Genomic DNA, 23,816 nt, shown 5'->3' on the forward strand with positions numbered 1-23,816 from the left:
TCATTTCCCTTCACATAAGAATGTAATGCTTTCGTAAATATGGTATGCCGATGCAATAAATCGTAAGGAAACAACGGTATATGGATACAATTTGGGAAATTAATTCAGGTGGAGGACAACAATGGAGTACCTGAAAGAGATAAGGAGCTTCTTGAGGAATGAGTTCTTTGATGAAGAGTGGCTGGAAGCTACGGGAAAAAAGAATCAAGGGTCCACACGAGAAGGGAAAGAGCGGTGACCTTTAAAAAAGCAAATCCGCGTCGCCCGCCTTCTTTTTGTTTAGTATCTGAACCATTTTCCTTCATGTACATCGCCTCTTTCGTACTCTTCCTCCATTACATCTCGTCCATTAAATCTCCATTAATTTGGAGAGTTACTCGCATTGGCAACGCTTTCCCATGCTGTGTCTTATCGACTGAGTTTATATCTGAAATTTCCGATACAAGAAAATTTAGCAATTACCCCCATGTTTTTGATGCTGACCCGAACTTCGTGTTGACCAAGAGGAGTCGACCAATTAGGGAAAGATTTTTTTCCGAGCGGAAGCAGAATTAAAAACAAAAAAAGACACTACACGCTCAATAATTTCACCCATTAGCTCGTCTATTCCTCAGCGAATCCATCCAGCGTCTTTTATCTTCCACTTTATCTTTCCTTGTATGCGTAGCGAGGTAGGCGCAGGCCCTCCAATCCGTCCATGTAGTGTCAATTCTCGTCCTCATGCGTCTCCTGTCTTGAGTGTGTCTCCTCAACTAACTCCGGCTCTCCGTTCGCCCCTCTCCCGTCCTGCGAGTTCCACTTAATCTCCTTCCCCGTGTCGGCCTCCTCTCCTCCCCCGCCCGCAACTCCCTCACCATCCACCCCTCCCTACCAATCTCCACTCCTATCCTCCTCAACACTATTAACACCACACCACCCCGGCCCGGTCTTATCTTAATAATAATCGCCGAGTTCCTTTGTTGGAGTACTTTAGCCTCCCACTCGACCTCACACACAAATCTTTTAATCTCAAACTATGGTCTTCCCTCCTCCTCCCCTGCACGTCCCACCTCCCTCGCTTATTTTCTCCCATCTTTGCATCTCGCACCCTTCCTTCCACGGCTTCTCCTCCGTTCCCTGCGAGCCCGACCCTTCCCTCCTCCTCCCCCCGCCCCCTCTCACCCCCTCTTAAAGGTCCCCTTTCTCACATCATAGCCCTCCACTCCCGTCGCGCCTCCTTATCTCGGGTTCCTGATTTTCCTGTTTTTAAATTTGACCACGCCCACTTTTAACTTTCAAATCTTCGACAAACATTGCCTCTCCACGGACGGGATATCCTTTTATTTTCAGAGCCCTTTCAATAATTTTGTCGTGCGTATTTAGTTTTTTGATTTGCGCTCTCGGGGGGCGGGGTGGGCGTGTGGTAAAGAGGTCGCGAGATGGAATGGCAATTGAGGAAAATTCCTCGAGATTGTTTTCCCTTCGTTACGGGGGTTCCTGAAATATTTATTTATGATTTCGTGTTTTGAGCGGTATTTGTAATTATTTCGCCAACCTCTAGAAAATTAATTGTTTGGCTTTGTAAATACACGTGGCAATGTGTGGCAGCACGATAGAACAATTTTGAGGGAATGTAATTTTCCAGGCTGAGAATGAAAGGGAAAAGCTGCAGATTTCATGAATAATCTTCTAATACGGACTAGTTCAATCGTTTAGGGGCATCTTTAGGTACAAATGTTTTCATAGAAGGTGGAGACGGATTAAAAGTACGTACGAATGTAGGCACCGGGATAGTCCCGTTCATGCGTCTTGATTTTCAAAAAACGTTTATATATTGATAGGTATAGTTTTTTAGGTCATGAAAAAACAGTTTCGGTCAAATTTAGTTTCCTATTCAGAATTAATAAACATTAAAGGCCCTCGTTTCCAGATGGTCCGTGTACAAGTTCTTTCCCTAGAAAACACTTCAAGCTTAACTCGGATCAATTTGGTTTTCATGCGTTTTATTTTGACCCGCATCCTGCTCTTCCCCCACCCCTCACGTATTTGCTAACTTAAACAATTATTAAACGACCCACGCTCCCGCCCCCGACCAGCAGATCCCGACCCTCTCCCTCCCCCCCCCCGTACTCCCCATTACTTCCCCCCCCTCATCCGCAAGCTTCCAATCCGGCCCCGCCCCCTCTGTCTTTCGCCTCCACCCCCGCCGCCGCTAATTCACCGGTCGATCGCTCCAGTCAAATCTGCCCATCTCCATCCACGCCCCATCCACCCTCGCGTCGGAATTCGTTCATTCCCTTGCCCCCACACCCCCTACCCTTTTCCACACCCCCTCCCATCCTATTTCTAACTAAAAAAAACCACACGCAGCTTTTCACTCCTTCGTGAATTCGATTCCGTTTTAAGGTAATGTGATAATCCGGTTGCCCTTGAAGATGCGTCCGAGTTAGCAACTCGCAACCAGTTGGTCGCGGTTTAGGTGAAACTATAAATTTTTATGATTCTGGCGAAACGTCGTGCTTCCTGGATTTTCATCGCCCTCGTTTACTCAGGAGGATGATCTCGGAATTCTTCCGACCGGAGAGCGGGATCTGTGCACGTTCGATTTCCCGAATGAATACGCGGGAGTGCAATTTTTGCGGTGCTCGAGGTGACGTCGTCATCCCCTACCCGCCCCTCTCCCACCCACTCCACTGGGAGCATAAATTGAAATACGTATCCAATGTTTTTCGAAATTTGGGTCGCAGGCAATTATCGTGAGGCGTGGGCTGATATTAGTCGCGTATTTGACAATTCGTGCCACACCCCCTTCCCACCACCGAAACTTTCCAATTCATCCCGCCACTAACAAAATCTCCGTAAAAGGACGTTTAAAATCCATTTATCACAACTCACATTTAGAGGTCATTACTAATATGCAAGATTTTATACCGGAATAGTTTTCAGGGTGTCAGTAAACGTGTCGTGAAATGTATTTCCATATGCCATTGGAAATATATATATATATATATATATATATATATATATATATAATATATATATATATATATATATATATAGGATGGGGACGTGGTAGTTCAGGGGTTAAGCCTTGGACTACGGAGGACCAGGGTTCCATTCCTAGGCAAGCCTCTCAAGGTACACTCACCTCCACCCAAGCTGTTTCATTTTTCAGGTTTACCAGATCTTCCTGGGAAATAATAAGTAGGCCCTTCTATTCTGTTAATGCGTGAATTTCACATGCATTTGGATAATACTGGGAACTCTGCTATCACCTACCAACCCGACATTCGCGTTGATTATTGTGTTTATATGGTTTATATACTTGGGAATTCATTGGAAATGCATTGTTATTCCCAAAAGACGTTCCGAAATGCGTCACCATTGGCAAAACGGGCGGTGTCTCACAACTGACGTGTTTTCGCGAAATCCAATCAAGAATGCATCATTTCCAGTTTTGCGAGGTCTTGACGGCGCAGTATTTGTCACCGGGGCAGATGCCGGGAGCCCCCTCGCCCCCCACGCGCGTCTTCACCCCCGCGGACCGCCGCACCCCGTGCCCTGACGCCTTCTCCTCTAACCCGTCGCCACCTTTCGGATCCGCGACAATCCCTCCCCGCCATTAACATGAAGAAGAAAACACCCCGCCCCCGCGTCTTATGTGTCGCTTCCCTCCGCGCCCCCGCAGACCTCTCTCTTCGCCGCGCGAGTCCTCCACGGCGTTCCCACAAGCCTCTAGCGGGTGTGGGGTGGGGGGGTCCCTGGGGCTTATGGGAAGAGTAGGTGTGCGCAAGGGGTGAGTAGGAGGAGCAGGATGTGGCCGGGCGAGGGTGTGCGTATGTGTTTGAGTAGGTAACCACTGCCGTGTGTGTCCCACTGCTCCCTCGGGGCACCTCCTGCCTCCGCCCGCCGCCCCCACCTACCTCTCCGACCCTTTCTCGGGCCCTCACCCGGCCGAACTCTTCGTTTGTCTCCTCGGGGGAGCCAAGAAGTGGTCCCCTAAATGGTGTATGGGGCATGAGGGGGTGGGGGTTTCGAGAGAGAGAGAGGGAAGTTTGGGAGTTTTCCTTCACACTTCCTTCTACCCCTTCCGCTCCGACCCCCACCCCCTTCTTGGTATTTTTTTATAAATGGAGCCTTCCAGACGATCTTGAGCCGCCAACACCTCAGCGAGCCCTTGTTTTCGGTTTTCATTATTTTCGGCTGGCATTTGATTTTCCTTCAGGAAAGAACCACTGTAAGCTCCCCTTGGTGTGAAACGCTTCAGAGGCGTGTGTCCCCTTCCATTTGAAAGGAACCAAACGGCGTACTATTTTAATTTTTGCGGTTCCTTATGTGCAGAGAATATCTTTGTGAGAAAATCTTTTTTCGAAGATGATATTTGATCGAATTAGATCGTGTGAAAAGTTGAGGAGCTAGAATTGTAAAACGTTTGTTGAGATAAACTGGCTATCGTATCAAATTTTATGGAGGAGCTAGGTTGAGAATCATTCACGTTAAATCCCAGATTAAATATCATGCCTAAATTGGAAAGAGCTCTCTTTAGGGATGATTTTCAAAACGTATGTTTATCCCATGCATATATGTACGTATGTACACCCCATCGTACTACGGTCGAAGAGAGTATGTAAATAAAATTATAGAAATTAAGTGTAGAACAGATAGATTTAGGATGTCATTTTTCCCACGAACGATAAGGGTTAAGAATAACATTGCCCGACCGAGGTAGGGGTAAAAATATTCGGGTTAAAAGTAGTCTGGAGTGTAATCACCCCCTGCCACACACCTGGTGTTGACTTGCTGGTTGCTATGCAATGTAAAAATGTAAAAAAAAACGTTTGGTGGCGTGAAAGTCTAATGGGGGTACATTTTTTCCCGATCAGCTGGTTGAGGGCTCTAATTTTGGTGATACCCCTGGACATCCCAAGCAAAACTCTAAGCGGTTTTATATTCTGGAAATGAGAACTTCGTGGGAAACCGCAGGCGGCAAAGGCACTGGCCCTTTCCTCTCCTGTGGCCTGACTGGGTTGGCTACACACGCCGCGGTACCTGGAGGTGAAGTCTACCGGCATACACCAAACAGCCTCGGCGATGACGGCTGTGGAGGCAATGCTTACCTAAGAATATTTTGAACGAAGTAATTTTCAGATTTTGGCGATTCGTGCGAGGTGCGAACCATACCATTGCCTTTCACGTTGCCTGGCAAGTTCGTAATATCTGACTGACTGACTCATCGGCTTCTTCATTATTCCTCAAAGGAAACATCTCAGGCCTGTGAATCATATGAAACGGTATTCTTTACGTTATAAATTTTGTTAGTCAGATTTCCGCAGCGGACCTGGTCGTTCGCTTTGGAAACTGATAATATGCTGACATTCAGCGGCCAGCTAGGTCACGAAGAAGATGCGAGAGCCGATTGCGATTAAGTACCCTCTCATTTCTCATCTGTGTGATCACTTTCGATCTGCAGTTTGTCGTTTGAAGGAATAGATGTGCACGGCACACCTATTACCAAGGATTATTATATATTACAAATTAATTTATAGAGTATTATTATCATATATTACCAAGGAATAGGTATGGAGCTGTTTATTATCCGAGTTGTGTTGAAGTGTTACGTAGTTACTAACGAAAGCAAAAACGCGGTACTACTTCTACCCTCTGTACGCCACCAAGGATCCGTGAATTTCATTTTGTGATAAATTTTGAGTATTCGCTTGTCTCTCTCTGAACCTAGATTTTGACCGATGAATTATATTCCAGGGATATGAGGAAGCTGCGACCCTAGATGAGGGTTACATTTTGAACGGCCAGCCGAGAATTTCTAATGATTGATATGATGTGTATATTTTATTCCTTGGCCATTGGCTCGCCAAAATATTCTATTTTCATGACTCTTTGAAAACCTGCCGAAGGAAGGCTTACTGATCTTACAGTAAGACGCGTGGGCGTATACTGATCGACAGAAAGTGAAATTTGATCGCTTGCATTTAACCTCGCTTGTTCTCGATCGGCCGAATTGATATTCCACCATTTCCTCCTTAAAATCCTCCAAAACCTCTTAAAATATTCAACGGTCGCTCACCTACGTTCTTCATTTCTCCAATATGCTGAATTCTGAAAATCATCTGTCCCCCGAACAGTTTCATCCGAATTGATTTTTAGGCCGTGTCCAGGGGAAAGTTTTACCTTTTACTGTATCAACCGGATTTGAAAATACCGTAGTGGTTTAGGGAATAGATCCCTCGAGGACCGAAGATTTCCTAGCTGAAATCAAGGCGTTGCCCATCCGCATTCCAATTCACCTTAGTCTCGGTGCTATCTAGTGAACCGCCGGCGATATACCTTCCCCCGTACGCATTAGAATTTTACACGCCGTAGGGACTCATTCGAGGTTAGCTCTACCCTAAAAGCCAACATTCAACTCGTTTATTGTGGATGGTGATTAACTAGATGCAAAGAAAAAGTTAACCTATTTAAGGAAACATTTTAACTAACACATGCATACATGGCACCCTGCAATCCACCGCCAGGGTGTGTGGCAGAGGGTCATTACATAGCAAAGTAATTTTGATGGAAAATACTATCTCCCCCATAGTGCGTTCGGATACAGTTATTCCGATCCCTTATCGTTCGTGGGAAAAATGACAATCTATCTGTTCTACCTTAATATACCCTATTTCATTTAAATGCTCTCTCCTACCGTAGTACGGTGGGACTAATAAAACATTTTCAACATCTTCGCTGAAGAGGCATCCTTCCAATTAATAATTGACAGGATTGGGAGTGGCATGTTTCGGGGGCACCAGCTTTAACCGGAAAACAGTGGTTCCCCACAGGCAATGCTGAATGGTTCACATATCGAACCCGATCACTTCCTTGCATACTTCCTTCCGCCCTGCACGCATCACGTGGATGGGAGGGAGAGCTCCTTGTACAGCCAGATGCCCATTGTCTTCCCTGCCCCGATCCCTTGCGTCTCTCCATTGTCGAGGCCCCCATCCACCCCTTCCTGTCTGCCGCCCGCCCACGCGAGAGCCCCGGTCCCCGCTGCGGAGGAAGGCCCGCCACGGTGCCGACACCCGGCTCCGCATCCTCCGCCGGCCGCGGAGGTGCCTCTGTGAGCGGGGAGGAAAGGGGCGAGGGGGCACGAGGGGACCCGTCCCGGAAAGCGCGCGCTGGTGGGAAAGGAAAATGCCCTCGTCGGGAAAAAGCAAGGGAGGTGAAAAAATTATAAAGTTTATCCTCCTCCGCCCAGGGCCGCCTGTCAATGCCTTGTTTATTCAATCCGAGCGCTCTCTCGCCTCCCTCCACCATGGGATGCATCCCCCCTTCCCCCTCTCACCCTCCACCCATCCCCTTCTCCTCCCCGCTCCCTTCTCGTCTTCTCTCCTTTCCCTAGTTCATTCCCTTCACCGCTGGCTGAAATTCTAAGGTCCAGAACTTGAGATGTACGTGCGCTGCCTTGGAAGAACGAACCCAGGCTTTTTGAAAGCGTGAGAGGGGTTATTTGGGAATGGGAAATAAAGTATTTGGAATTAATTGACGTTTTAATTAACGCTATTTCGGAATAACGTTTGTACCTGGAGGGGACTATTTTGTGTCAAAGGTTGTCTGGTGTGTAATCGTCCCCTGCCACAAACCCTGGCGGTGGCTTGCAGGGTAACGTGTGTGAGTCTATGTTATTGAAGCGATTAACGCTTCAAAATTTCCCAGAAAAGAAACGGGACGGATTCTGTATAAAAACATGCGTAAGTTTTATCGAGCGCAGTGGTTTGACGATTTCCCTAGGATGCGATAGAGTCTTGCCGCAAGAAACAGAATGGCTGTCCAAGCAAGCAGTGGTGGCCCGTTCTCAATTTTGGTCCAAGAAAATTTTGATATTTTCGGATTATTTTAAATGACTAATTATAATATCGAATGAATGAGTTTACCATATTATGCAACTTATTATTTTCTTGTGGATTTCTGCATCCGTGGGTTTCTTTCATTTAACACAATCATCCCTAGAAATAGGAAGGCTAAGTTAAACATTAAAAATTGAAGTCTTCTAATGCAACAAGGAGAGCAATTCACTTATCTCCGAAGGATTTAATAAAAATGTGAGGGCGGAATATGTGAGTAGATGGGATATTGAAAGAACAATTGCGATAATCAACGAAGATTTTACAGCAAAGAGGTAGGTGATGTTGGAGATCTTAATTTGAGATGCAAAAATGTTAATCGTATGCTTTGACGTGGGACTGTGGTTTTTGCGGCTCGGAAACCTGGTAGCCGGGTGAATACAAGTTTATATTGGATGCGGGAGAGAGGGGCGTAGGGATAAATACCACGACGGAAGGCAAGGGAGATGCATGAGTGGCAACGGAAGACTGATTGGCGGGAGAATGTTGGTTTAGCTAAGCCAAGGGGGGGGGGGGGTGGAAGTAAAAGTTGTTTAGGGCAATTTAGATGCCCACGGGGTTTAATTTCTTATGTAATCAATTGTAGACCCTCTGTGTTGGTGGAATTTATTCATGATGATTCCAAAAAAAAACTTCGTAATTTTGTTAATGATGCGAAAACGTTGAAACCGGTTAGGTGCTCCAATAAATGTGGAAAATCACCAGTTGTTGACGAATAATTTTTTTAATCGTTTTATCCAGGGCTTAGATGTGTAGCAGTTCACATAAGATAAAGCACGTTCCAGGTTTGTTTTTGACGGACCGAGGCATAAAGCCTGGGTCCGTCAAAAACAAACCTGGAACAACCGGCTACCATTAGAAATAATAAATAATTAGCTCATGAGCCATTTTAGGATGGGTAAGACATTTGGAATGCTTGAAGGTTTCAGAAATTCTGAGGGTATGATGGGACATGCCCCGTTTTCCCTTTCCTCATGGAAACGCCTGCAATATGTTTCTCCCCTCCATCGGGTTTCTTTCTCTTTCCAGCGACACACCTCTCTTCTCCTCGCCACATACTCCCACATGTCCCTTTCGGGCAATCTCCATGACGCGTTCTGGTTATTCCATAGGGAAGTGAGACCAGTTCGTCGGGTTGGTTGTGGGGGAATTCAATGACCGGAATCGAATATGTAATCGATCTCATGTGTGAAAACGGCAATACTTGTCTCTTTGATTTTTTCCAATTCCAATTCTTTGCTTCATAAAGATTTTTTCGCAATAACGTGTGTGCAAATTCATCTAATTTTTTTAGCGTTTGAAACCCTATTTAGTTGTTTCATTTTGTGTGCCTTTAGTTCTCGATGTGCGATTTTAATTCAGATATTCGAAGGCGTTGGTCGACGTGAATGAAAAACCTCAAACAAAATATAAATAAGTCCAAGCCTTGGCTCGGAGGACGCTCTGAATTAATCTTTGAGATTGTGTACTCGATCATTTTCGCATTTTAATTTCTGTACGCACAAAGAATTTATGCTTCACGTTTGCATGAGGAATAAAGACTTATCTTTCAATGGAGTAAGAATAAGAACTTGTTCTTAATTTATTTTCATTCTTATCCACCAAATCACATATATGGTGCCATTCTTTACTAAATCTTCGCTTCGTGCATAGGTCATGAATGTATAAACTCCTTTTTCGTTCACCTTGATATCATTCATTTAACGCCCTGCCATTATGAGGAAACGTGTTCTCAGGATAGGTGACTTAGACTTACAAGAAGAACATATCGCTTCCTGGAACTTCCTCGCCATTCCACATTCATAACTTTTTTTTTGAACAACCCCAAGGCTGCTAATCCGCCCCGGCGATCTTTCAATTATTGTCCTTCACCATCCGTCAATTTTCTCCTCTCAAATTTCTACTCTCTCATGCTTACAAACACACACACATACACACACGCGCGCCAACCAACTCCCCCTTCTCGTGCTCTCATCTAAATGCCACATCCTCCCATCATCGCACGACGCCATTGCTCTCCGAGGAACGCATTCCAACTGATCGCTGAGCGCAAGGCAAGTTCATCGGTCGCCATCTCGGCTTGCGACTCACAGATCAAACTACAGGCGACCCGTCAAACTTATTTTTTTTTAATTTTTTTATTTGTCGTGACGCTGGTGCGACTATTGGCAATTATAATTTAACTGAAAAAAGTGCGTAGTGATGAATTTTTGGAAAAAAAGCAATTCCCTCCCGAACGCTTACTGCATCAGGAACACCGAAATGCAATCTGTAGACTCAATTAAATACCTAGGCGTTACCCTCACTCACGACCTCTCCTTGGTGAAACACATGCGGGGAATATGTGGACTAGCTAACAAAAATAAGATTTATTAGAAGAGTACTGGGTAAATGTGATGAAAAGGTCAAAGAGAATTATTATCTTTCGCTGTTTAGCCCTCATTTAGAATATGCATTTGGTATTTGGGATCCTCACGAAGTTGGATTGATTGCTGAATTGAATCGCGTGCAGCGTATATGGGCTGGATTTGTAAACCGTTGTAATGATAAACTTGGTAGCGTATACAATATATTAGAGGAGAAGGCTGAGGCTGGGAATCACTCACGGAGCGAAGGTTTCATTACAGATGAAATCTCTTGCATAAATTAGAAGGACGTCTCTTTAGCAGTATTGTTGAAATGTATTATTACCCCCCATCGTACTATGGTAGGAGATATCATGTCAATAAAATTAGAGAGATTAAGTGTTCAACAAATGGATTTAAGATGTCATTTTTTCTACGAACGGTAAGGGATCGTAATAACATTGTCCGACCGCGGTAGGTCATATTCGGATTAAAATTAGTCTGGTATGCATCCACTCCCTGCCTCACACCCTAGTGTTGGCTGGCAGGGTACTAAATTAAATAGGTAAATAAAATTATTTTTATCTTTGCCACATGCTCCTATTTTTTATTTATACAGGGTTGTGTTGAATCGCAATCCATTCAACTTTACTTCCTTTCACCGTTTCTTGTCGCCTTAGTGTTTTTCTCCTCTGAGTCTCTTGGTCAGGCAGTATTCTGGGCAAATGGAAATATGTCACTGTAGGTAGGATGTCAACAGCATTTATTTCTCCCCGTTTGGATAGTTTCGGTTCCAGAAGGAAGAGAGCGTCTAATAGCATCATTACTCTATGTGTCCATCGGCATAGTCCATGGTGACTTAGTTATCTATGTGCAACGTTCGATAGAACATACAGCTTCCAATTGAGGTACATTATGTATGTTATGCGTATCAAATTGATTGCAAGTTTGCAAGTTATCGAAACAATGAAACTCTCGAGAGGAGAAAATAGTTGTATTTTTTTGGATTATTGTTAAAAAAACTTTGCCCTTAAACACTACAAATGACGTTCACCCTCCCAAAATGAGATCGCTCCCATTAATGGTGTAACTAGTTAGGTATAATTCTTGAGTGCCTCGGCGATTGGAACACTTCGTAGACTTTCACTGGTCAAAATCTTTCTTCGAAAATTCTTCGTCTACTAACATTTTTACAGATTTATAAAAAGGATTATTTCACCTAAACTTTGTTTTGCTTATGTTGGCCTCGAAATGCATCACTTTTTCATTTCCGCATCTCTTACACTTCACATTTCTGTCTCTATTTGTCAACATTTGATACACTTTATACCACACCGTAAGTACGTTTTCTTGTTGCCATAGCTACAAGCAGCAGCTGACGGAGTTATTAAAACTGTCTACCTCGTCGGAATGGAAGCATGAAGTGCGAGCGAGCGGACAGATTCGCGTATTATCCACTTCTTTGTCCTTTGAGAGTTTTCTAACCTTCAAAAGTGTGTGGATTGTCGCGGATTCGCGCGTTCCATTTTTATTCGTCTTCTACTGCCAATGGATCGACCACGGAAACACTTCTCTCTTTTGAATATGCCCCGAAGCAATAATCAAGTTTTTGGCTCTCTGGGGAAATATTTTCAAGGTGTTATCGACGTCCTACGTCACTGCATTGTGGGTTTGCATTGGCAGGCCCAAGGGAGAGAGAGAGGAAGCAGAAGAGCAAGAAACTGGGAAGTGACACTCGAGTCCAAATGGGAAAGTGAAGAGACAGAAGCATATGAAAGATTCCCGGCCGATCGCATGAGAAAGATATTTGCCGTTTTTTTTGAGTTGAAGCCTCATAATACTGTCTCGTTTCCTAAACAGATGCCGTCATGGTAGGCTGAAGACGGTAAGTGAAAAATGATACCGAAGATTTGGACAGCTTGCGTTACCAAGGGCGCAGCGAAATATGCAAAACTGATATGAATAGCAGCCATTCTAATTATTCGTCTTCATCGTTCTGAGATTTTATTAATTATCTCGTAAGAATTTTGCATTTTGAATATCACTTCTTGAAACCTAAGCGAGCGCCAGTTACTTTTGTCAGCTTCAAATTCTTGTCAAATGTTTAACATAATCAAGTCTTGTCGATGCAATGAAACAATTGAATTGTGGAATGGGAGCAATGAGCCCCTCTACGGTAATGAGGTCAGCTTAGAACGGAACGAATTTCTCTCATTTATTAAAACTCCTGGTATTGCAACACCCCAGTGGCAGCATATGTGAATGTTGGGATTGGGGGGGGGGGGGAGCAGTGGCTCCAAGGGGGACTTGGAGTAAGGGTGAAAACACAAGGGGGGTCGTGGAAGCCATCGCTAGGATGTGTGCCAGGGGTGATTACGCACGAGACTACTTCTGACCCAAAATACCTTTCCCCCCGCCGCGGTCGGATGATGTTAATCCGTTCCCTTATATCGTTCATGGGAAAAACTATTTCTTAAATATATTTGTTCTGCTCTTAATATCTCTCATTTTATTTACATTCTCTCTCCAACCGTGGTACGATGGGGCTAATAATACAATTTCAACATCATCACTAAAGAGACATCCAGTTTTTCGAACCAAGTAATAATGAGAGATCCTCTAATAATTTTTAATACGCTAGTCAATTTATCACCACAAAGTTTTACAAATCTAGCGCGTCTACGCTGTATGCGATCTAATTTGGTAATTAATCCAACTTCATGAGGATCCCATCTAGAAGCAGCACATTCTAATTTGTATTCCTTTTTCGCTCAGTATTCTTACTTTGACAAAAATGTCCATGGTATTCATTGAGTACCCAAGGATATTCGCCTCTTTTTTGAGCTGAAGCGTCACAATCCGGTCCCTTTTTTTAAACAGATGCCATTCGGTCACTTTTTTGGGAATCAAATTTGTTTTGACCCCTGCATGCATTCTCAGCATCTGTGATTGTATCTCAAATCCATATGTATGCATCCGTTTTATCAAAGCCCGTTCGTTGACATTTGGTCGGCCGCACGAAGCAAACGAATACGGGACATTCGCACGCGCGAATAGGGATTCATCATGTATTCCTTGGTTTAGAAGTTGATCGTTCGGGCGAAACCTTGAGATCCCACCCCCTCTCCACATCCTCCCCTCCCCGCCACCCATTCGACGAACCACCAGGCAAACCTGAGGTCACAGCTTAGTTCATCTCTCCGCTCACACTGCCACGAACATCCCCAAATTCTCGCCAAAGCCTTTTCCACGACTTCCTTTACAGCTTCAGTTTTATTCCTCCTCCACTCTTTCTCTCTCTCAGCCGAGATAACACTTCCTTCGCTCTTAATGTCCCATCCACGGCTGCCATCCTTCAGACACTCCCATGGTAACCCAAAGAAAAGGGTGGGCACACAGACAGCAACAAAAGCTTCTTGGTAGGAAGACCACTCGTTCTCCCAAATCCATCATTCTCCTGCCTCTCACCCCGTCAACCTCCCTGTTCGAAACTCCTTCACAACGATTCGTGTGCGCGAGATGAAACGCAAAATTCTGTGAAACATGTTCGCTTGACGGGATGAACGGGTGTGTTGAATCTTTAAGTCACGCTAGCAACAACGTTTATTCAGGCCATCGCTACTGTGGCTGATTCGGCAGGGCGTGGGAGGCCTAGAGCGACCCTCGTTCCCTTATGCTTGGCGTCCTTTGTCGATGGCGCCGTCAAATCTACAGTGGTCGCTTGCTGCCCTCGAAGCGCGTCAGTCCAACTAACCTGTAATAAATTGTTGGCACTTCTCGTGCCAGCAGTCCCTCCCCCCCCTTCTCCCACCTTGTTTGTAGGAAGTTGACAGAAAAGCGTTAACGGTCGCATCGAACAAAATATATTTTTCTCTTTGATTTTCTCACTGTTTAATTAATATTATTCCGTTGTTGGTTACCTCTTTATTGTTCATTTAACCTGATTATAAGTCTTTAAAAGTTGTAGCATAAATTATACTGTAGGTCGAATTTACTTTGTACTTGTATCTTATGGATTAGTTGGCCCGAGATGCTGTAGAGGCTCGCTGTAAAATGTTGGAAAAGTAGAACGACGTTCTGAATTACCTTGATATCTCCTCCCTGTCGTAAAGCTGGAAGTATAGTCTTTAATGCCGGCGAATTGCTGCGGAAAGTGTGGTCGCATATCTAGTTGAATTGCCTGAAATTCTTAAATCGTCCGTAAAACGTGAAAGAACTATCGAGATTCCTCCGTGGCACTTCAAGTAAAAAATCTTAGCCTAGGTGAAAAGGGGCAGATTCCGACGTCCCTTAAAGGTCTCTTTAGTGTACTACGCTCGGAATTTAATTGCCAGCCTTGAATTCGCCGTTCGCCTTTTTTGAAACTCCCCTCTCCGTGTTCTCTATTTTCCCCGTTGAACTATAAATTGCGGCTCGGATGTAAATCACTTCTCTCTGTTATACGGAGCTAATGTTTCATCTCTAAATGGAAAGATGTTATTGCTCGCGGAGACTACCGAGGAGGATTCTCAAACTCGCTCGCAGTATTTTGATCGTTAAAATGTAAATGCTCCCTTAAGAAACACCTCCGCTTGCCCGCACCCCCCCTTCCCCCGGTCCCGTTCCCCATGTTTCTTCGCTCTTTTATGCCTCGCTCCCCCTCAGCAACGCCCCCCCCCCCTTCCTCCCGCTCTAAGATCCTTCTGCTACTTAGATTCGTTTTCACCACTTTTCTACGCTACGCCACTGTATTTTAGCGCAAAACTGGCTGCGATTTGCCGAATTTTTGACCAAGGGAAGCTTCTTTAATTATCTCAGACCCACCTAGATCGCAAACAATGGACGTACTCTTAGCTTCAACCAAAACAAAAACTTCGTCCGGAAATGAATTTCTAAAAATAAACCATTTTCTGGAAAAGAGCATGACGGTAAAGTTCGTCCCTTAATTAATGCATCAAACATGTATGTTTCTAACACAATTGCATTCTCCATGGGGAAACAATCGTGAGATTTACTCGTAGTACGTTCTATGTTTGTGTTGTTGCGTGGATGTGTCCATCATTATAGCGCCCGAGAGAAGAGTTGGGGCCGCCCTGATTCATTCCAATCTCCCTCCTCCTTTCCTTCTTCGTCTCGCTCACCCCCTCCCTCCTCCCGCCCCTCCCGTCCCCCATCGCCCCCAGTCCACGGCGACCACGCCGACATTTCACTTTTCCCTTCGTCATCATCCATCGTGGTTAATGCGGCAAATGTCGACTCACGTCCAATATCCTTCTTTATCCCTCCGGAGAAGAATTTCTCAGACTGGAACTGGAGAAAGAAAAAAAATAAGCTTAGCCTCCAACCACCGCAGCCATAGAAACGACACCACGGGCGAAGATGAAAGATTTGAAGAGGCTGAGATATGAAGATTTTGTTGAATAAGAAATGGGTTCCGTCTCGGAGGATGGAAGGCTGGTCCATGTACCTGCGACATGAAATGCTCAGATAAGGATTTATACCGCAAGGAAGGAATGCTCGCCTTATTCATCCTGGAATTTTTATCATATCTATTCATTTCCTGTACACTTGGGTCTCTTTGCTGATGGTCGCCTCGCATACCAAAGGGTACACGGTAAATCTGGCATTCGACAAATATTTTTAACGTAACGCAATGCATGCAATTAATGTTTCGGGGAAACTTTAAGATGACGGCATCATAAGGTCAGCGAAAACATCAGAAGTGGGAAACTGTGCGCCGGGGGACTCTGAGAGCATGATGCCCTGGCGGAATCAACTCGTCAATTATGGCCGTAAAAAACTTGTATCCTGCTCGATTGCGCCCTCCAAGGGTGCTCTCGCTGAAATAGATTCTCGAGTTGAACGTTTTCATGGAAGCGAAGTGATTCAAGGAAAATGTCCTCTTTGCTGTTAACAAGTCACCTAGAGTTTAAAACTCCCTTACCTTACTATGAAATCAAGTACTACTTGACTCTGGGTGAATTTTAAGTATCTTTCTTGCAGCGAGTGAATGTACAGGCCAACGACCGATTTCGGTGATAATATTTCGTACATTTTCCCGAAATTGATTAGTTAAGGAAGCTTTTAAGACTTCCCAGTTGGATATGTTTTCCTTGCCCAATTCTTCCCTTATAACGCCAGGGATGACTTTTTAAAATTGGTAATCTATGTGTTTAGGTAGGGCTTTTATTGTTTTCTATTTTGATCAGACGTATATCATTCCTTTAAAATTATAATTCAACTGGCGTGGTGAACCGTTGGTGTTTATCAACCATCGGTTTTCATTTTTCGACTGTTTTGTGTTCGCGTTCCTGTGGACTTCTGAGCATGTTCCTCAAATTATGATCTCATGCTTGAATCAGGTGCGTCAGGATATTTCTCGGTTTCAGAGAGACTTATATCTTATATCAGAAGTAGACTTTATATCGATATTATTTATTTAAAATCTATTGTTTCTAAAAGGGTGGGAGCGTATTTTGGTCGGGGTGAGGAATTCCGGGGTTCCCCCCCGTTATGGAGGAGAGGATGGGGTGGTGCTATATGGCGCCTGGCCACACATGGCCAGCCGGTGAGCGCACACGCGCGCGGCGCCAGTCGCCTCCCAATCAATGCGAGCGGGTGTCAAGATTCCCTTTCCCTCTCCGCCAATCGCGTTGCCTCCGACCATCGAACACGTGAGCGTCTTCTTTGCCCCAGGCAGCGGCGCCTCTTTCCCCCTTCCCGGCCGTCATCCCCCCCTTCGAAACGGCCCACCTCCCCCCCTTCCCTCTTTCGGGGCGGCCTACCCCACTTCTATCTTCCCCCCACCCGCGAAATCGTGATCTTTCCGCAGAAATCCAACAGGTTCCACCCCACTCGGGCGCAACAGCACTCAGACCCCCCTCCCCCCCCCCGCTCTGCGCTGCCCGTTCCTTTATGCTCTCACTCAGGGGTTCCTGCTCCCCGCATCCCGTCGATTTGATGGCTTCCTGCCCGCCCCATCTCTCTCACACCTCGCACCTCCGGTCCCCTCCCTCGAGCTCCCCCCCTTGTTTTGTCGTCCCGCTCCCGCCCTTGCAAGTAGCTGGACGAAGCAACCATGAGGTTGGGTTTGATAGGCGAGGGTGGAGCTCACGTAATACTAAGCCCTACGGTGCGGGCGCGTGAAATTCACGCATCAGGGAAGGCGGCCCGGTTCATTTCTCTGTGGCGCTAATGGTTCTCAAGGAAGAGTGGTTCTCGAGAAAATCACACAGCTTGGGCGAAGCTGAAGGTGCCCGGAGACGTCCACGGGAATCGAACCCCGACCCTCCGGTCATTAATCCACTGTCTATCCACTGGGCTAAACTTGCTCAAGAACTGAATAAGGAAGAAAATGTAGGAAAAACAGAAGGAAGTTTGTGTGAGACGTTGAACTTGTTCATAGTTTTTAGGCATCGTGCAAAACTTACCTTTAATGGGTAGGTTGCATTGGATGAACTATGGCGGAACCTCACCAAAGTTCACTCAAGGAATCAAAAGCAAACTAGTGTGTACCGTGTCATTCGTGCCGAGCTATCTTCCTTACTTTCCGATTAGGTTACTCGGAAGGGCTTTGTGCTCATTTATACTTCTGGATTATTACGATGGTCAACCTAAGAGGGACGGTTCCGTGAATGATCTAGGAAGTAGCATTTGAAATTCCCTGGTTGCCGCTAAAAGTGTGGTTAAATATTTACGAAGATCGTAGGGCGACGGGTCGATTCCTAAGGGAGAGAGAGAGAGCGTTGTGAAACGTCTGCCACGCGAATGACATCCCCTCATCCTCCTTTTAACTCCCTCCTCGTTTTACATTTCTTATTTTTCCCTCGGCCCTCCTCAAGTTCTCTTTCCTCTCTCGCGTGAATGCCGGGCGAAAACCTTGAATTCACGTCGTTGTTGTCTGGTCACCGATACGAAATTCAGACCTCTGCTCCCTTTTGCCTTTCCGCCCTCCGCATTTTCGTTTCGATGCACATTATCCCCGTCCAGCATCCCTGTCCCCCTCCCAACCCACCCACCCCCTCCCCCGCAAGCTCTCGCCGATGCCCGTCCTATCCGTCCGCAGCATCTCTCCTTCGCCGACACCCCTCCTTCATCCCCTCCCCGCAACCGCCTCCTCAGCAGTGCCTCCGTGAATAATTCAAAATTCGGATTCTACACTTCCCATTCACCCACCGTCCGAGTTGACTGGCTACACTTATAATTAATTCTCTGTTCAACAGATTACCCCGCGTATTTTTTTGTTGGCTTCTGGCGTCCATTTGCACCCGAATGATTTATTTCCCTCGTTTTGCGCTATCCTCCAGTTTCTTTGCAATTTGCCCCATGAATGTGTGGGTCTTTCCCGCCTTTCTCCTCCCGCCCTTTACCCCCTACCTCACTCCCGAATAATCACCCTCTCCTCCCCCGCGTCATCATCATCCTCTCCCTGGCTTGGCAACGAAATCCTTGCGCGGCTTCCATTCCCGGATAAGAGGTGGACGATGAATTAATTATTCATCCCCGATATATTTTCCGGTTCCCTGTTTGCACAATCTGTCGAGCGCATGTCACGTTACATCGTACTCTGCGATGCAGAACCAGTGGAAGAGGTCGATAAGATTTCTATAAATCCGCAGAAATCTACCTTTTTGCATGCACCAGCTTAAGAAATTCCGATCTTATTCAATGCACTTACTGTGCGGAGAGAAAAATACAATAAATAAATCCCCGCGTAAAGGTAATGAGCGTTGTTGTATTTTGCTAACGGCTAGGCCTCATTTAGAACATGATGCTGGTATATGGGATCCCCATGAAGTTGGATTGATTGCCGAATTGGATCGCGTGCTGCGTAGAGTTAGATTTGTAAAACGTTGTTATGATAAACTTAGTAGCGTATCCAAGATATTATTGCAGCTAGACTGGGAATCACTCAATGGAGCGAAGGTTGAATTAAAGATTGAATCTCTGGCATAAATTGGAAGGATGTCTTTTTAGTAATTATGTTGAAAATGTATTATTAATCCCGTCGCACTAATGTAGGAGAGATCATGCCAGTAAAAAAAGAGAGATTAAGTGTAGAGCAGATAGATTTAAGATGTAAATTTTCCCTCAAATGATGGGATCAGAATAACGTTGTCCGACCACGCTAGGGAGGAAAAGTATGTTGTGTCAAAATTAGTCTGTTATCCTTTCACCTCCTACCACACGCTCTAGCGGTGGCTTGATGGGTAATATGTTATGTAGGGTGAAAATGTAAATGTAATATAACACTTCGTGTTATAATTTTTGGCAGAAGGTGTCACTATAGTGTCACTCAAATTTCTCCTCTCTCTTCGACAGAGAGCTTGGAATCTGTAAATCAAACTCGCCAATCAGCACTTCATCAGTCAGCCAAGTGATTTGGATATCCCTATCCGCCCCATTCCGAAGGATCTCATTTCGATAGGATACGGTGGAATCCATCAATACAATGTAAAACCCCTACTCCTCTTTCGCGAGAAAGAGAAATAATGACGATGAAATTCGCAGTAAAATGGAGCAGGAGCCTTCCCCTCCTTTTATTTTAAGCTCATAAAAATCCGACCTGGCCGCCTCCTCCTTATACAACTCCCACCCACCACCCCCCACCCCTCCCATCCCCCACCCCAATACGTTTACCCCGCCCCATCCTGATCCCGGCGCCATGCATCCCTCCCGAAGCCCACACGTGTCTGCGGAGATGCACGCTTTGGTGCATCCGTGCCCCGCTCCCCAGGCGACCCCTCCTCTTCTAGCGCCCCTCGCTGCCAACTTCCCGTGTACCCAAGTATTTGAACCAAGACACGAGTCGTTCCCCCCGGCTCCTCGGCCGGACGCTCGGTCCCCTCGCCCAGATGGTCCAGCTTGCCCCGTCGGCGTCTCCAACGCACCTTCTTGTACGTGGTGAGCGTGTGTGTGAGAGTTTATATTGGTGTTTTCCAAAATCCCCCTCTCTACCTTGGATTCAGACGTGAAATTCTGGTCCATTCTCTGAAAGCCTGTTATGCATTCTCTGGAAGCCTGTTATGAAATTCCAGCTAATTCATTTCACCTTGGTTGAGAGTAGCAGCAATATTATATACTTCGGTGGAGCCTTTTGCCACGAGCCCCATTCGCCGATTTTTTTAATGCTTTTATTTTTCAAATCGGTAACTCAATCTGTAATCGCGAAATACTTCACTTTTTATTGGCTTTTTTATGAAGCGGAAGGTCCACCTCGTCAATTAACCGGTCTGTCGTATTCGATTGAATGCAATTGAAATTTAGCCGTTAATATGTTTATGGTTTTGAACTCAATTCCGGGATATGAAATGCATAAAATTTTGGTTGGCCATTAGCGTCTCTCGCATTTCGATGGGGTGGTAAAGATTAGCATGCCAGTAGCGCAGTTCTTTTCCTTCCTCAAAGAAGTACGTTGGTTTTCAAGATCGTGTCGGAGTAGGGCGGCTTATTTCTCCCCGGCCCACGTCACGTATGGTTCGGCATTTGATAGTTTGTTAATGATAACAAGTCTCCCTCTGCCCCCCTTCTGCTGCCTCTCTCCCCGCAGCGCGCGACCACACCCTCCCAAACTCTGCATCGTTCTCCTCTCCCGGCTCCCTTCGCATGGTTCAACGAACCGAGTGGTTTATACGGAAGGGACGGGCGGGAGGGAGGGGGAGAGAAGAAGTGCGCGACGCGTCCTTTCGTTTCCTTTACTTTCGAGATGGGTGTGCCATCTCGCCCCTCCCCGCCTCACCCTTCTTTCTCTCTCTCCCTCCCTCCCTCCCACCCACCCACTCTCAACCTCCCCAGCAACCCCCAGACCGCTCTCTTTCCCCAGGGTCAAATTTAATGCAGACCTACCCGGTGACGTAAACGCGGTGCAGGGGTGGTCGACCTTTTTTTCTTGTCGATACGTGTATCAACTTCTGCTCGATCGACTTAACGGGATGCTCGGAATTGGAAAAAATGTTTCTCGCAGAAAAAAATGTTTCTTCACGTTTTAAATGGACTTGAAGTCCTCTCTTGTTCCGCATTGCCCTTCTCTAATATTTGGAGCGGACCATCATCATGGGATTCTTCTTTCTATTTCGTTAATGAAACTGGACTGCGAATGTGACGAAATCAATCGTCAAATTCCACAACTAATAACATTATTAGGGATACGTTTGTAGCGGGAATCAAGAAAATGCTTAGATCATCCAATTCCGAATTTCGAAGATAGGAGTCTTCTTCTGCTTCCGCTTCCCTCGGAGTTAACCTAGTCCATGGGTTGGCGGTATAGAACCACGTGTAGGTTAAATAGATTAAATCAATGCCGTAGATGGCGAAATAACATTTTATTCGCGCGATAGGAAAAAGACTTAATTTTTTATTGTTTTCTTCCCCTGAATTGACATTTTTATTGTTCAATAATGTACGTTTGCTCTCTGACACTGCTAGTTGGTGTGAGAGGCCCTGCCAACCCACGCCATGTTAAACTGGAGACGAACGTAGCGATTCACTAGTTGAATAGCAAGGAAGATATATTTTATGTCAATTTCATCCCCTTCTCTTTGTATATTTTGTCTCGCGCAGTCCTCTTCAGATGTCTCAACTACCTACCGACCTGCATGGGCTTGAAACTCCTTTTCGAATGTGATCATTCCGGCCAGTTAATGACTAACTTATTGTTGACTTTCATTTAATTGTTTATAGCAGTTGTTCTTGTGTTTACAAAGGTGCTTTATGTATTACGATTAAAATTTCTCAGAACAATAGGAGCAATAATTAGAATTTCGTTCAAAGAACTAGCAGATATCAGAGAAAAGTGTTAGGTAAAACTGTTGAGAACGCGGCTCTTTTATCCATATCATTGTGTCCGCCAAAGCAATTTACCGCTGAAATGCGAGTACCGTGCATGATATTCGTTCGTTCAATTCTCTGCGTCATGGCTCTCATTCATTTGCCGATCCTTGTCGCATATTTGACCATTCTAGATCCAGAAAAGATCGCCGCAGGGAATTTGAGTAGCCGAAATCCAGTCGCGGGCGATTTTCCCCTTGCAAAAATGGCATATCCGATGGTGGCAAACCGCGACGGAATGTCGTGAGTGGAAGAAGAAATATGATGACTATCGTTATTTCTCCCGTTCGACACGTTTACTCATCGAGACCTTTGAGCTGTGGCGCTGTGGTCGGTATGTCCTCTGTAAGGATTGGCGAATTAAGTTTGTAGGAGAGAGCGAGATGGATGGATCTCGCAGGCCGAAGGTGCCCTTGAGAAGTCAACGAAACAAAAGAGATACGCCATGCAGGATATTGGAGATCGGATCAGGAGATTGCGGATCACGTGATCCCTAGCGGGGAAGTGGCTTGCGAATTCGGGAGAGGATGAAACCTTTGCCCACCGCTTAAAACGACAAAACACATTTCCTTGATATGTCTCAGATCGTATAATTCACGTGAACAAGATGTTAATTTTTTGCTTATTGAGTCGAGGTATTGCATAGGGCAGTATACTGAGCAGGCCATCATCATTAAAAGGTTTTCGAGGAAAGATTTTTCCTCGGGCTCGTCGTCGAATTGATAGCGCGGGCGACATCGTTTCGGCGTGGTACCGTAAGTTTCGGTCAAGTATTTGTTCGATTAAAAAATTCGAAGTATTGAAAAAAATGTGAAGAATTTAATACTTTTTGACGTAATAAACAATTAAACATTCAGAAAAATCAGCACGCCGTTTGATAATAGCATCGGGGCTTATATTTAAAAACAATACAGTGACATTTAACCATTACAAGGAAATAAATTCACAAATGAAAATTCAAGTATTTGTGTACGCAAAATTTCATATAAAATGCCGATCCTGAAACACGCCATTTTGTTTATCTGGAATTCTTTGAAATTATTACAGCCATGGATAGGGCTACGAGAAACTTAAACCAAAATCAACAAAGTTTTTTCGTTTTTTCCTTCTAATTTTATCACAGAAACGAAAAAAAAACCAAAATTTGCCGTGCTGGATTGCTTGGCTAATTTAAAAATTTGAAGCCTAATGTAGAGTTCATGTATATATTCACACAGCTTAGGCCTAAGTTATGGGGGAAGTTTTTTGCCTTTAGTGTTCTTTGATAATGAAAATTTACATTCACTCCCAAGAATGCCTTCTCAAAATCTATGGTAACAACAAATATATCCTGATTGTATTCTATGTTTCTTTCCATCCGTGATCTCATTACTGCTCTGCCATCGTGCATGCCGCTCCCATTAATGAAATTCTAATGACCTCTTTTCTAATTACTAATTTGCTGCATATGTGATCGGACTTTTTGTTCTCTGCTCCTCACATATGGTTGCCTTTCCCTTTTCTGGCATGGGAACCTAAGAACAATTTGAAAAATCATCTTACTACCAAATTTCCCCCTTTTAAATGCTACAAAATAGTCCCTCTTTCATACTCTCCCCTCCACCTTTTCCTAAAACTTTGGTAAGTTCTAAGGGAATGTTGTCTATACCCATGGCCTTCATTGATTTCAATTCCCTTTCTCTCTCACAGTTAAATATATTTCTAGTCATAAGCCACCTCATATTCTCTTTCTACATCTAAAATTGCAGGCCTTATATCCTTACCATTTGGTACCCCTATATGG

General features: G+C 45.0%; 1 protein-coding gene across 1 annotated transcript in view; it reads left to right on the forward strand.

Annotated features, from left to right (window-relative positions):
* Nucleotides 1–23,816, forward strand: part of LOC139686388 (zinc finger protein castor homolog 1-like) — a 140,945-nt gene that overhangs the window by 90,591 nt on the left and 26,538 nt on the right. The gene's annotated exons all lie outside the window — the stretch shown is intronic.

This window comes from Hetaerina americana, unplaced genomic scaffold (assembly GCF_022747635.1).
Source record: "Hetaerina americana unplaced genomic scaffold, ioHetAmer1.1.p SCAF_14, whole genome shotgun sequence".
In the NCBI taxonomy this organism is placed as follows: Eukaryota; Metazoa; Arthropoda; class Insecta; order Odonata; family Calopterygidae; genus Hetaerina; species Hetaerina americana.